The sequence below is a fragment of the Diadema setosum genome, chromosome 10, assembly GCF_964275005.1.
Source record: "Diadema setosum chromosome 10, eeDiaSeto1, whole genome shotgun sequence".
In the NCBI taxonomy this organism is placed as follows: domain Eukaryota; kingdom Metazoa; phylum Echinodermata; class Echinoidea; order Diadematoida; family Diadematidae; genus Diadema; species Diadema setosum.
The window spans coordinates 24,170,026-24,183,850 of record NC_092694.1 but is presented as its reverse complement, the minus strand read 5'-3'; the positions used below and the strand labels follow the sequence as shown (position 1 = coordinate 24,183,850).

At 36.6% G+C, this 13,825-nt stretch overlaps 1 protein-coding gene and 1 long non-coding RNA gene across 5 annotated transcripts in view; both read left to right on the top strand.

Annotated features, from left to right (window-relative positions):
- The window catches only part of LOC140233871 (uncharacterized), a 48,369-nt gene that overhangs the window by 9,980 nt on the left and 24,564 nt on the right, over positions 1–13,825 (top strand). The window lies entirely within an intron of this gene.
- LOC140234490 (uncharacterized) lies at positions 5,807–11,071 on the top strand. 4 transcript variants are annotated; one of them, XR_011901627.1, is made up of 6 exons: positions 5,807–5,971; positions 6,861–6,946; positions 7,711–7,802; positions 8,926–8,995; positions 10,165–10,282; positions 10,952–11,071. It is a non-coding gene; the product is annotated as an uncharacterized lncRNA (long non-coding RNA). The 4 variants fall into 4 exon arrangements; XR_011901625.1 differs by having other exon boundaries at positions 6,861–6,997; XR_011901626.1 differs by lacking the exon at positions 8,926–8,995.

The following is a 13,825-nucleotide window of genomic DNA, read 5'->3' as shown; positions in this document are numbered from 1 at the left end:
TAAAATCATATGCCATACATAAACCTTTGCTGAGAGACAAATATAATATTATGTGATTATCACAATTATATTACAAATATTGTATATTATATATTATATATTATGTATCATATATTATATATTATATATTATTTATTATAATTAAATTATATATCATATTTTATTTTATAATTGTATTCTTAGGACGTCGACGCCGTGCTGAAGTTGACCTTCATAAATGTAGAGTCAATTTCATTGGTGAATTTGTTGGAAAGGTGCATAATTCGGGCAGACAAGGAAAGAACGTAACCTTAATATGAATAAGGATTGAGGGAATGCAGCATATTAGTATAACACTTGAGTGAAAGTTTGATTAAAATCGGACAATATGTTTAAAAGTTATGAATTTTTGAAGATGCAATGCACTGTCGATATGTCACATTTGTAGAACTATTTAAATGAAATATAAAGAAAGTTAAACATACATTTTCCCTTTTCTCGCATGATAAAAGTGCATATTACTCTTAACATAATATAAATAACAATTCGAGGGAATGTGCACTATTCTTAAATCAGTTTTAAGTGTCTTTATATTTTTCTTATATCGTTCTATGCATATGGCTTCATACACTGTGGCATTCTTCTCATCCAACAGTGATTGCGCAGAAACTTGAAAAAAATCATAACTTTTTAAAAGATTGTCCAATTTTTTTCTCAATTTTTTTTCTTATATTGCTGCTTTCACTCAATCCACATGTGTATATTAAAGGTGACTCTGTCCCTTAAAGTTTCAAATATTTTTTTTTTTTCCATATTGGAATGCATGGTTACAGTTGAATACGAGATAGTAATCTCTTCCGTACTATTCTCACATGCACTAACCTTCATACAATAGTCATGCGCACCAAATTTTCGCCAAACTCTATTTCTTTGTGGAATTTAGGACAATGATAAAACATATTATCATTTGATCAGAACTGTAGATTTCCTAGCCATAATGACTTTTGAGGGAGCGGTTGCAGTTGATAAATCGTCGACCTAAACCATACGATATATTTGATTGATGTACAATAAGACATCTGGGGGCGTTTCATAAAACTTGTCATTAGTGACAACTGCCACATTTCTATGACAAATTTGCTCTCAGCCAATCAGCTGCAAGGATTTCAGTAGCTTGTCACATCTATGACAACTTGTCACTGATGACAAGTTTGTGAAACAGGCCCCAGGACGACATTTTGCAGCCCGTGCTCGATGATCTATCACCAGCTTTGAAATAATCATATCAAACCCAGTTTGTGTTTATTTGTTGCTATTGTTGTAACTGCATTGTACTACAAAGCATTTGTTTTTGTGGGGGGGGGGGGGATACATTTTCTTTTCGATTTTTCCAAAGCCAGCGATCATCTGTAATAATCAAATAGCTTACAAAGCTTTAATAATTTTCGGTATGATGGAAGGATAACAAAACAAATGTTTTGCCACAATACCGTAAAATGGATTACCCTTATTGCAGAACAATCGGTTCGGAAATCTAGATAGTCTTGTGCAGTTGATACATTTTAGTAATTTGCTTTAATTCATTAATCTGCATTTCTTTTGCGGCAAACTAAGAATCATTTAGATGTAGTCCCGGTATCACTCTTAATCCATACGTAATGAATCACGCCAATCAACAGCAACAGCTGCAAAAACACAACAGATGTACGGCAACTTGCCTCCATCAACAGCAGCAACAACAACGACAAGATCAGACATTTCGATTTACATTGTCGAGAGTGCGGGAAAGGGGGAAGAAAATCCCCCTTTTCGGGATTTTAGCAGCATCATACTCTTAAGTCTTAATTATCTCTCAACTACGTGGTATGTCCTCCAACATTCTGGATTTAATGAAAAACATCCTTCTTGCGCCAAAAGGGAGTCAGGTACCTCCAGCCCCGCTCCGCGCGGAACTCATTTGTAACTGCGGTAACTCAAGACGACCGGATTAACAATGACAAGGATTAACACTCGAGGAATCCGACACCAGCGTAATCCCCCAAGGAAAGAAGGCGGATGTTAGACCTGTATCCGGGTTTACTTCCGGTGTGCCTGAAGGAGAAAGTCAAGTGGATCGCATCTTCATGCGCACGTGTTAACGCGGGTCCGAGCAGGAGAAGTTAAACAGACTAACGGCAATTATCAACATAAATATTCCTTCCATATAATCTGTCGCACATCCACCTGTTCACGTGACTATTTTTTTTTTCTTCTGTGCGTGTGCTCGCTGGTTCTATTTTTGTCCCAGCTAATTGCAAAGTGGATATTACATTGCATCTTCTTTGTACGCCCTTTGCGTGAACTAGATTCTGGGGAGGTGTTAAAGTTAGATTTATACATTAAAGGAGAGGTGTCAATGTTTCTTGAAGGATATTTACCACAGTTATCAGCCTCCAACGTTCTATTGGAATCTTCCATATCATGTTGGATCTCGAAAGTCTAGATTTCCCCCCTCAATATAAGGAGTTTTGATCGAATAATAGATGATAGATGATATTTGATTGATTATTGAAAAGGCGCTGTGTAAAGATATTTGTTGTTATTATTATCATGTGTTTAAATCTTTCATTTGAATTGCTGCCAGACAAGAGATCTTAAAAAAAAAAAAAAAAAAAAAAAAAAATATATATATATATATATATATATATATATATATATATATATATATATACATGAGGCTTACAAGCATTTGATAGACGTGTGAATTTTACGGAAATAATGATCTTTTTTTATATCATACAAATTGAATTAACATACTTGTGTGACTGAACTTGTTTTAAGAGATGCTGACTAGATTTTTGACGAAAACTTGAGTTTTATTGACAAAATCATTAGTTACTCTGAACGTTCCCCTTTTGAATTGATTGTTATTTGTTTTAAGTGGAGTCAAAAATTTTTAGTCTTAGGTGTGTCTACCTTTCCCATCAATTTTCTGTCTGTTTTTCTATGTCTTTCTATATGTATCTCACTTCTAACTTCGGAAAGTATTCCAGTGTAGTCATTCTGATATTATTGTTAATCATGCTGATACATTATTGACGGAAATAGATAAAAGTGTTTTAATTTTCTTACTGATTTGGAAAGTACGTTAAAAAAGTTCACTTTCGATCACAATGGTGGATTATGTGTTATTACACAGTCAACACTGCTTGAAGGAAAAACTAAAACAAAAACAACAAACAAAATTGAAAGTGGTTTGATTCATTTGGCAAATAGAAGGTGCTTTACTGTCCTGAAAAAAAAAAAAAGTTCAATCGAAGAGCAAAAAACAAAACAAAACAAAACAAAACAAAACGACAAGATGTAGCGTGCAAAAGTTCAGGGAAACATTGTTTTTTTCTTTTGTACTTTTTTTTTTCCGGAGTGATTAACCTTGTATTGTAGGAAGCTTTTCGTAACATGTTTGTGTATTGACCGAAGGTTTGTAAACAAAAGGAGGATGCACCAAAAAAAAAAAGAATGGCGTAGAAACATAAATAAAAAACGGTTATAAAACATAAAACAAAAAAGAAACATAAAAAAGAAGGTAACACACCATACCTTCACTACTCTAACGTCAAACACTCACCCATAAATATTTAATTCTTTTCTACGATTGTGATCGGGGTAATCCCTCCTCGTTTTCTGGCAAATTTTCAATGAGGAAATATCATTCTGTTCCCATAATTGAGACAAAAAAAAAACAAAGCAAATGTGAATGGCATCTTGAAATGGTTGTTCTGAGAGGGTTAAAAATGTCTGTTCTTATTGTACAAGTGCCAGTAAAGGTGATGCAATAACCGTGGTATACCGCGCATAGCTTACAATGTAACCCTATAGCTTGCATGAACGTATGGCGCGCCAGAGGGGAATCAAATATTTATGTTCGACACCAACTAAAAAAAATTTCATCAATTTAAATTTCATTCCACAAAAATATGTTCGATAAAATATATATTTCATAAAATATATATTCAAACAAAATATATATTTGACAAGAAAATATGAAGGTTTGACCGAAATATATTCGACAAAATATATATTCAAACAAAATATATATTTGACAAGAAAATATGAAGGTTTGACCGAAATATATTCGACAAAATATATATTTGACAAAAATATATATGTTTCACCAAAAATATATTTCACAAAAATATATTTGATCAAAAATATATTTGACACAAACTATGTTTGACCCAAAATATATTTGACAAAAAATATATTTGACCAAAAATCATATTTGACCAAAATATATTCGACAAAAAATATATATATTTCACCAAAAATATATTAGACCCAAGATATATTTGACATGGCGTTCTATACTTACGACAAGAAATCATTCGATGAACAAAAAACCATTCGATGAACAAAAAACCATTCGATGAACAAAAAATCATTCCATGAAAATAAAAAGTCATTCGATGACAATACAGCGCAGCGCAAGCTTACGCTGCACGTGTCGTTGCGTGTATACTGTGGTATACACCATCAATTTGCAAATTGCTTGCGCATGCACATCCGCGCGCGCTTGCTAGCCCGTATACCGTGCGGTGAGAGCTAGACGCTCGCGTGGTACGCGCGCTATTATACAAAGCATATTTAGCGATTTCGATGTCTGTCTCTTCTGAAAGTGGGAGTAGGAACGATCTCGATGGCGTTATGCAAGAGATTCAGCTCCGCCATTGCCAGTGAGATGACGAGCGCGAGATCGATCGGGATCAGGTCGCCCGGTCGTGGTCATACTTGGAGACTAAGTTAGCACGAGCAGAGCAACATCAGCGGTAACCGCAGCAGCGACCCCAACACGTTACTGGTACAGCGCCCGGCCGCCCCGGGCGGGGGTTACATCAGCGGCAGCGTTTACGAATAGCCCGACCAGACGGAGGTACGCTGTGCGAATATCCTACGTACAGCGACTGGGCTGTGTATAGTTACGGCAGCGCTAGTCCGACCAGACACTGTTACGCTATGCGAAAACAGCTGTCGCGACGTACCATGTACAGCGACTGGGCTGTGTATAGTTACGGCAGCGCCTGCCATGACGATCCGGTCTCCAACCCAAACATCAAGCAGGCCAAGGGCAAGACCACAGCCTGAGGCTGTTAATAGGCTCAGGCTCAACCACCGGCACCGCACCGGCACTACGGATACGGGCTCAGCCTCAGCAACCCCAGGTTGGTAAACTGTCGTAGACCGATGAGATCTGTATCTGTATGGTTTAGTCAGCAAAATGTCCAGGAAGACATATCCACGCTAACTTGTAGAGGAGCACTACGTGTGGACAGAGCGCGACCATTGAAATTTGTCTGAGATCTGTCTCTTCTCGTTGCCGTCGGCCGGTCATGGGCTTCTTAGAGACAGATTCCGGCGGTAGTAAAATGGTAATGCAGTATTGGCAGTAGGCCTAAGCTAATATCGTATCTAAGAGGCAAGAAGATATACCTCAAATTTCACTCTACCAAATTCCACCAAAATTTCAGGGATTCCTTAGTATCTCATTTCCAGTCACTCACATAAATTTGAATTAAATGAGACATGGGGAAGCATTGAATTCAACGTTGACTTAGTTGTGGTTGTTTCTGCTCGCGCTCACAGCTTACGCTGTCTAATGTTAACGTTTACACATTACGGTGGCTTTTAAATAAGGGGGACCATCATAGACATCATAAAAAACAAGGTTATATGCCTTCTAACCTGGAGTAATGTGTAACTCATCATGAAATATAGATTGCTAGTTGTTCTCCCCCCCCCCCCCCCATGAGATTAACAATTAGAGTTACTGTCACACAGGTCAGTATCATTACGACAGCGCGTTGCTGACTGCAGTTATTCACGCGATCACGATTACTCTCCACAGGCATTCATTGTCGGCAGGTAGTTCGCCGTACAGGAGGAAAAGAATATGAAGTTTCCGTGACAACCTGAGGACATACGTTGATGCAGCAGGAAGAGATGATGGATGTGTGAGGTAAGACATCGTGTCCTCATTGCTAGATTCCCACTGGTGTGATATTTTGAATGGAAAGTGCTTCAGTAATATTATACTAATCACAGAGTGAGGAAAATTGACTTTATTTCTTTTTTTTTTTCTTCTATGAATGTGATGTTTCTTATGGAAAGTTATGAGATTGAATAAGCTGAATGAACAATTCTCAGAGGATATAGATATAAACAGCCATCCCTATCTTTCAACAGAGCAGAATTCTGGATGCCTAATCCAGTCAAGTACTAACTTAGTCAAGTACTTGTACTGTTTGAAAATTGTTGTTCAAATTTTACCTCTTTATTGTTATTTATTTGTGTGTGTGTGTGTGCGTGTGTGTGTGTGTGTGTGTGTGTGTTGAAACTAAAGTTTCAAAGATGAAGTTTAGGAAGTCAAGACTTTATGCCCCATTGTGAATGTTTTTTACTTTTGTGATAAACTTGGAATATAGTGATTTGGTGTGTTTTTTCAAAGCTAGTAATATTAGGAATAATAAAGTAGTGATGGTAGTGATCATAATAAAATTTTCATGATGAATTATCACTGTTGTTATTACTTGAATAATGAAAATGATGTTTCTAGTCATGACTATCATCATCATCATCATCATCATTTATCATTGCTTTCCCCCTTGCAGAATTACAATATATATGCCTCTAAATATATTGTAGGCAAACTGTAATAGCAGTACCTAGAGAAACCTGAAACAAGTACTGGTACATCAATATGGTACTAATTGGAAACATTTCAGTTCATCTTTTCAACATCAAGTTTATTATAATGTTGATAAAATTATGTTCCAAAAGGTATACAGTATTTACCCAGTAATGTCATGCATTGTATTTCTGTTGTTTCCACTAATACACAATGGCAGCTACAGTGTGAGAATGTTTGAGGCCATGAGGGGACCTGTAACTATGCCGTCTACGAGATCTGGGAAACAGAAGAGGACTGGAAGACGTGGAGTCACTTTGTGTTGATCTCTATTGATCCAGTGATGGTTTTGCCAAGGTTTGACACTAGCTCCTTATTATAAAGCATAGATTATTAAGTTCAGAAGAAAATCAAGCAAACAATTCCATACTTCTTCAAATTCATGAAATTCTTCCGTCGAGATGTTTTCATTGCGACTGATTGACAAATTGCCCCACATCGACGTAAATAAGCACTGAATTGATCAGTGTTTTAGTAGTAGCCATGATATTTACGTCGATGTGGGGCAATTTGTCAATCAGTCGCAATGAAAACATCTCGACGGAAGAATTTCATGAATTTGAATAACAAAGCAGTACCCGCTGCATGCTATAAGGATTAGAACCAACACTTGCTGTCGGGCGAAAGCTCGGTGGTCTAGTGGAGATGACGCCTGTCCGGTGATCAGGAGGTCGTAGGTTCGAATCCTGCTCGAGTATGTACGCCCATGATTTTTTATCATGGCTACTACTAAAACACTGATCAATTCAGTGCTTATTTACGTCGATGTGGGGCAATTTGTCAATCAGTCGCAATTCCATACATCATTTGTCAGAATAAATTGTGCAGTATTAAAAGAAAAAAAAAAGTGTCTTGTTCAGAATGTGTTCACTGTTATTGTAGTTTGTGTTTATTTGTTTGTTTGGTGGGTCATAGGATTTCTGTACCAGATGTAATTGCTTATGATTTGTGGTATTTTGTAGTACATGTATCATGTTCTTTGTTGATAAGCTTGTCTTGTATTCTTTCAGGAACTTTGCTGGTGCCAAGTCAAAGTCTTTCCGTCGAGAGAATGTGGATCTTTTGGACAAACCAGAGCAGCTGTCTTCAATGGCTATACCAGGTGAGAGTCATGTTACCCCAGTGATAGCTGGAGTCCAATTCCAGAGTGGTTAACCCTGACTTTAACTAGTGGGGAAATTCTGTTTAATCAACATATTGCTTACAGGAGCCATGCTTGTGCTGCGATAACTATTTTATCAGAGGATCCTGATCAGTGTATATCAGAATTTTACGACCCTCATAAAGGTAGTTACATCAATCAGCTAATCTTTGAGGAGTTGTAGATTCAGAAAGAAGTGAAGACAGGATACTGTAAAGATTTTTGTTTCCAAAAGTAGATTCTAGAGTATCTATCTTGTGTTGCAATAATCAAAAGTGCACACCCAATTCTTAACAATCTCTATTCTCTACTTACACAAAATGTTGTTCTTACACCCCAATGGAAGTAGTTTTGTGCATACTGTAAAGCAAGAAATATTTGCAGTGTGAAATTTTCTTGAATCACAGCTGACAGCCTTTTTTTTTTCTTTTTTTTTATGCCTCCGCCACGAAGTGGTGCCGGAGGCATTATGTTTTCGGGTTGTCCGTCCTTCCGTCCTTCCGTCCGTAATGAATTTTGTGGACAGCGTAACTAAAAAACGTTTTGAGGTATCCTAATGAAACTTGGCATGTATGTGTATTAGGGGGTGAAGTTGTGCCTATCAACTTTTGGGTGCACATGCTCAAGATCAAAGGTCAAAAGGTCAAGGTCAAATACGTAAAATTTCACTATTTCCAACATATCTATGCAATGCCTGAAGATATTTTCTTAAAACTTGGTGTATACATGTATTACCCAATTAAGATTCTCTGGTGGAAGTTTGGGGTCATGAGGTCAAAGGTCAAAAGGTCAAGTAACAATATTTTTTTGTCCGTAATTTGGAAATTGTTCATGGTATCTTCATGGAACATAGCATATATACATGTACTGACTGACAATGATTATCTAGAGAATTTAGGGTTCATGGGGTCAAAGGTCAGGGGCCAAAGAAAAGGGCAACACTTCAACATTTTACTATTTCCCTCATATTTATGCAATGCCAGCGGGATTATTTTTTTTTTTTTACACTTGGTGTATGCATGTATAACCTGATAGAGATTCTCTGGAAACTTTTTCTTTTTTTTTTTTTTTTTTTGCCTTAAAGGTCAAAAGGTCAAAGATCAAGGGAAAGTGCTGAACTAACTTTTTCCTCCATATCTCAGAAGTGGCTCAAGGTATCATGAAACTTTCTACGTATTTATGCATGTTCTGCCTGACAGTGATTATCCTATGAATTTTACCGTCAAAGGCCAGATGAAAATGGTAACAATGTACTTTTCAATACAGAAATTGCACTTTTTCTCCATACCTTGAAAAGTACTCAATGCATAAACTTATGAATGGGCAAAGTCAAGTTAAAGTCCTTATATCCCCAAATGCATGCTCTCCTATTCATCCAATCAAACTTAGGTCAAGGAAGGTGAATATTCAGCACATTTGTGACAAACTTGTTATTTTAATATTTTGCCAATTGTGTGAAAATGTAATCACACATTGTCCACATGTACAGTAGACCTATTAGGAGAATCATGCATTATGGCGGAGGCATACCAGTCGCCTTAGCGACATTTCTTGTTCAGCATGCCACTTGAATTCAATGCATACAGTGCATACAGTGTAAACAAGAACTTTTGCATGTACATGTATTTTGATTTTGTGACTCTTTGATCTCACAAAATTTGCAAAATTGGAATACAGTGTACACACGAAAATGTTTGGCTTAAAATGGTTCACTATTTTTGCTTCAATTGAGTTCTGCATGCCAAAAACGAAAGATTGTATACTTCATTCCGTTCAAAATAATTGTATGGTGGAATAATTATGCAAATATAGGCATTAAAGACTCTAATCAGTGTTTTCACGGAAGAATTAAAATGGGTTGATGCTTATTCTCCAACAAACGTTATTCATTCATCCATTTCATTCATTCATCTCATTTATTTTCACTTTCATTATTGGTTGACAAAATCTGTATTAAAAACACAAACAAACAAACAAAAATGCACTGTGTCAAATATGATAATGGAGAAATCATGAGAAGCACAACGTAGTCTTATTGAAAATGACCCCTTAATAACAAATGATGTAAATATGTGTAATCATTTATAATCATTTGTAATTTGATTGAAACGAATATGAATACAAATTGTGATAAGATTATGTATTGATTTCTACTTTGCAAGAAATCAGTTGAAATTTGAATTATTGATGAAAACTTATCCCGTAATGACCAATTTGCATGGACACATTAATGGGTTAAATGCAAAAGTATGAAGTGAAGGATCTATGAAGATAGATTGCAACATATGAGTTTGTTTGTTTGTTTGTTTCTCTGTGTTGGTAGGAGCATAGCTGCCTTGGACCCTGATAGCCCTATCCATCATCATGAGGTTTCCCAACCCACTCAATGCCATGCAGAGCCTTTGGATCAACGTCATCATGGAAGGACCACCTGCTCAAGGGTGAGCCACAATGTGCACACATCAGCAGGTCTGAGAGTATTCTGAAGGGGGAGGGCAATTATGCCGGCAGTGCAGTCATTATTCTGATTCAGTCTAATCAGGCCACTCTGCATAAAGATTCACAATCAATCAATCAGTCAATCAATCAATCAATTAATCAATCAATCAATCAAATTTCTTCAAGCAAATATCTTTGAACCTCATTAAAGCTTTGGTTTCAAAATATTTCATTCTACCTTTTCATCGGCTAAAGCAGCATCTTAGTGAGTACCATTATAATTCTTCAGTCATGGGGGAAATAATTTTGTAAAAGTAAAAATCAATACCTCTCAAATCAGCAGTGTTTCGAAGTCTCATTTGTATGCCACTCTCCTTCTCTTTGTGACCCTTCTTATTGGAAAGTCTGGACGCCAACTATTTCTACTCTACACATTAATGTTGTTTCCAGAAATCCTTTCTTTCTATATGGCTACAGATTTTATTGTTAATTTGTAAGAAAGGACAAATATATGTTCATTCTTTAAAAAAAAGAAAGAAAGAGTGTGTATACATGTATTATCAAAGATGGATAATGAACAAATACTGACATGAAAAAAAAAAAAATTGTGCATTCTGTAGTTCACATTACTGTATGATAATGTTTCATTCTCTCCCCACTCCTCTGTCCAGTCTCGGAGTGGAGCCATTGGACAAGGATGTAATAAGGAAGCCTCCTCGTTAGGTTCGTGACCCCATGATCACCAGACCTCTTCTTATTTATGTAGTCATGTCTGCCCTCATCATCGTCGTGTTGATCCTCTGGGTCTTCTGGAGAGAGGTTGTGCTCCCTTTATTGTCCATGACTGTACACACATTTCTATTAATATTGGTCAAGTTCTTCCTTTACATAATTGTAATATTATGCCCTTGCTACATTGTGCCGAGTGATAACATTAGTGCATTTAGCAAGCTATCTTCTGTCAGATGCTTTGTCATACGGATTGTAATATTAGATAATGATGCATGTATTGATTTGATTAGATTTATCCATTGTCTTTATAGATACTTGGCTGTGTATATTAGTACATGCAGTAGCAGCATTCATCTTCACATACAGTATGCAATGAATTGTTTTGCTCCATGAAGCCTTTTCAGAGTATAAGGACAAGCATGATACTATCTTGAGCTGGGATTTATCAACTTGTGCCTGTCAAGCAGTCCAGATGGCACTGTAATAATGACTGCTCCTCTCGATTAGATGCAATCCTGCCTCGGCCTTCTCTGTGTCAGACAAAGTCATAAAAAGACGTGTAGCATACATGTATGAATACAAGACCATACATACTGTCTGATGCACCACTGGTGATGAAATTACTCAATTGTGTACAGACTTTGTCTGTACGTTTCAACATAAAGTAATGAGTGATAATTTTGATAAGTAATGTTGTCAAACATGCAGATCATGCCTTGGTTAGCTGTCCTTCAAGATTTAACTGATGTTGGTTATCTACTTCCCACCACTACAGGAAATATTCCAGATGGAAGCACTGTCAGTATAAGGTGAGTGTGGCATGAACTTCCCTCCCCTTCTCCCATCCCACTGGTGTATTCGCACACTTTTGCCATGTTATTGTTGAAACCAAGGGCCGTCATTTAAATATCACAGGCTAATTGTTAATTGTACACATTGTAAAATTATTGCCCATTGTACGCTAATGTGTACAAATGTGTCCTTTAAAAGCAAAAAAATTGAATGAGTTAACTATGTGTAAAACATCTGTCATTATGATTGTACTTCTTCACAACTAAACCTCAGCACTTCTGTAGGATTTCTTGTATTCTGCTCTGCTTCATGTTTTGAGAAAATTAGAGGTTTCTTATACTTTTTTTCACTTTATAAGATATTTGTAGGAAAATAATGCTATATATTTGGTTTCATAGGCTGCTGACTGGATGGTATAATTGACTAATTTAATGTCTAATGCACTACGTACAATGACTTCCATGTCTGTTTAATTAGAGGGGCAATCAGGCACAGTTTTACTCTTTTCCATAGAACTCCTTTTAATGACTTACTCTCGATTGACTGATTTTTGTTGCTCATTTCAGATATCTGTTTCTTGGTGATGCTGACTTCCTCTGTCTTACTTGTGCCGGAGATTAAAAGTAGGGTCATCGGCGGTTGAGTCGGCGTCACATCATCAAGCAACTGTGTGATTTTGAACTTGTTTGACCTGACGATGGTCTCTTGATACTTGGCAGGAATTTTATGTGGTTTTGCAGTATTTCTGACGCATTCAATCTGTCAAAATCATCATACATGTACTGGTGCATGGACATTTGTTTGGTTGGGTATACTCAGTGAAAGTCATTAATAAGTGAAGACTGTGTACAATTGTACCTGCTACCTGTATTTTAGGTGTAAAACTCATATTTAACGAAACCCCATTCGATAGAGAGTGTCTGTTGCATCCAAAAATTTGTTATATAACCAGTTTAAAAGCCGTCACGACATACCGGTCAGAAATTCCTGGGCTAAATCACCCAGCGCCACTGACAAATCGATTCTCTGAATAATACTAAATAAAATCTTCGAACCGGACTTATCAGTCGCCAACACGCTGTACTGCACGGCCATTTTCCGACACCAGGTGTTGTTGTTGTTGTTGTTGTTTTTGATAATTCGCAAACCCGTATCGCGCCCTCTCTCAGTAAAAACGATGTATTTCCTTTTTTTTGTGTGTGAAAAGTTCAGGGTCGGGGGGTTTTCTAGGGTCGGGCGGGTTACGCCAATACAATGATTTTTTTTTTTTTGCCTTATGGAAGTGTTCCTGTTTGCACAAGGTTTTATATTTAAGTGTTTCTCATGGTTCTTATAATGGGCATTTACTTTAAACAATTATGACTGATAATGGTTTTTATTGATGATGAAGGTTGCCAGTATTGAGTAATGCATTTATATTTAGTTCATTTCTTGAATCTGTAGCATTTGATTTCATGTATTTGAAATTTTGCAATTGGTACATGAATGCCAACTCTTTCATCTGCACTATTGCAGTCTTTCAGCAGTTACAGATTTGTATGATGATAAGATGACAAGAACATTTTAATGTGTAATGCTGCTTAAAGGGACAAAACAAATCATGCCCCTATGAAATTGAATTCAGGTTAGTTCTCTCCCTCCCCTTTCCCAGGTAAACATACAGATTTCATAGTTGTGATGACATTCTCTGTCAGAATCGTCTTTGATATATTTGCAAGTTATATAGCACTGGTTACTCAGAGGAATACCAATACCAATGTCAACCCATCACTCTCAGTCAAGCCATTTTTTTTTTTTTTTTTTTTTTTTGGTTGATAGCTGATGATGTTAGGGGAAGGCGAAAGATTGATTATATGGCTCATTGCCAGTCATTCCAATGTCTAATCCACTCAATGTGTTTATGTCACATCCTCAGTCATGACATCATAATAATGTTTGTATTATTTTTATGACAATATTACATCCCTATCACATCGCCAGCTCATTATCAACATGACATCCTCACATCATCATCATCATTA